Genomic DNA, 1,781 nt, shown 5'->3' on the forward strand with positions numbered 1-1,781 from the left:
CTCCCTCCTCTTCCTCCTCCCCCTTCCTTCCTTCCTTCTCCTTCATACCATCTTTCTTTTCTATTTCTTTCTCTTGTTTTCTTCCTTTATTTTTTCTTATTCCTCTGTCCCTTTCTCTCCTTCCCTCTTCCTACGTCCTTCATCTTTCTCTTTTACTTCCTTCCTCTCTTTTTCCTTTCTCCCTTTCCTTTTTGCTCTCTCTACACCTTCCTACCTCTGTTCTTAACTCTTTCCTTCTTTCTCTTCCATTTCTTTCTTTCCTTACTTCCTTCATTCCTTCCTTCCATCCTCGTTTCTTTTTCTTCCTTTTATTTTTCTTCCTTTCTTTCTTCACTCATTTATTCCCTCCTCCCTCACTTCCTCCCCATTTCTTTTTCTTTCGTTTCTTTTATTCTATTTTATTTCTTCCTTTATTTCTCTACCTTCCTTTTTCTTCCATTCTTCATTCCCTCCTACCATACTCCCCTCTCCATTTACCCCCTTTTTTTAATACGTTCGTTCTTTTTTCTTCCTTCCATCCGATTTCTTTCTTTCCCTCCCTTCCTTCAGTCCTGGAATCCTCCAGTTTTCTTCTTCTTTCCTTCCTTCTGGATTTTCTTCCTTCCTTCCTTCCTTCCTTCCTTCCTTCCTTCCTTCCTTCCTTCCTTCCTTCTTCTCCTCTTCCTTCCATTCTTTCCTTTCTTACTTTTGATACTTGCTTCTTTTGGTTTTTCTTTCCCTTATTTCTAACTTTATTTCTTTGATTTCTTTCTTTCATTCTTGCTTATTCCCTTCTCCTTCAATTCTGTCTTCTTTTAGCCTTTCCTCCCACCATTCTTTTCCTTCTTCTTTTTCACCAATTCTATCCTTTTTTTATCTTCTTTTCTCAGGGCTTACTCCACAGTCCCCGCTTAGGGAACACTCCTATTGGTGATTAGGGGACCACATAAATTGCCAGGGATCCAATCTGGGTTGGCTGTGTAGAAAACAAATGCCCTACTGTAATAATAGTACAGGCCCTCCCGTTGATCATCGATTTGCTCGAGCGGGTCCAGTAACGTCTCCATTGGAGACTTTGTTGTTACTGTGTCTGGCATATTGAATACTCTCGGTAGCTTGCCGGGCTCTCCGAGAGGGGCGGAGGAAACGAACTCAGGTCGGCCATGTTGGCTGCATGCAAGGCAAACGCCCTACCCGCTGTGCTATCGCTCCAGCGTAATAATAGTAATAATAGTACAGCAGGTGGGAAATTTTCCCTGAACAAGACCGCCCTGGCTTAGATCTGCAGTATCCTGTATGGTGCCCCGAGAACTGCCAAGAGTAATTAGAGTGCCAGGAGTAACCCATGAGCATTGCCAGTGTGACCCAAAGAGCTAAAGAATGGCAAATGCCATACCTGCTGCACTCTCATTAGCAAGAAAGCGGTGGTGGGTTTGGGAGAATTGTATGAAATATTTGCACCTAAAACTCAGAAGATTGAAAGTTAGTTTCTTGTACAGAAAAATAAATGGTTCCAGGTCCTTCCCTAGATGTCCAGGCCTCACCTTTACTTGTGAATGATAACCATGTCCTGTCCCTGACACTTTCTGGACCCGTGGAGGACTTCCCTGTCCTGTCCCAAGCTGTCTACTTGCCCCCCCACGAACAATGCCTGGGTCCTGTCCCTGCGTTGCTCTCTATCTCATCTAAGCTTTCCTCTGTCTCCAGCACAGCTGCCCAGGCAGATTAGATCCTATGTTCTGTACCATCAAATGGGCTTCACAGCTCTATCCCAGCAGTTCCTGTCATGCAGTCCTTGCTTT

Source organism: Sorex fumeus, unplaced genomic scaffold (assembly GCF_029834395.1).
Source record: "Sorex fumeus unplaced genomic scaffold, SorFum_2.1 ptg000046l, whole genome shotgun sequence".
NCBI classification, from domain to species: domain Eukaryota; kingdom Metazoa; phylum Chordata; class Mammalia; order Eulipotyphla; family Soricidae; genus Sorex; species Sorex fumeus.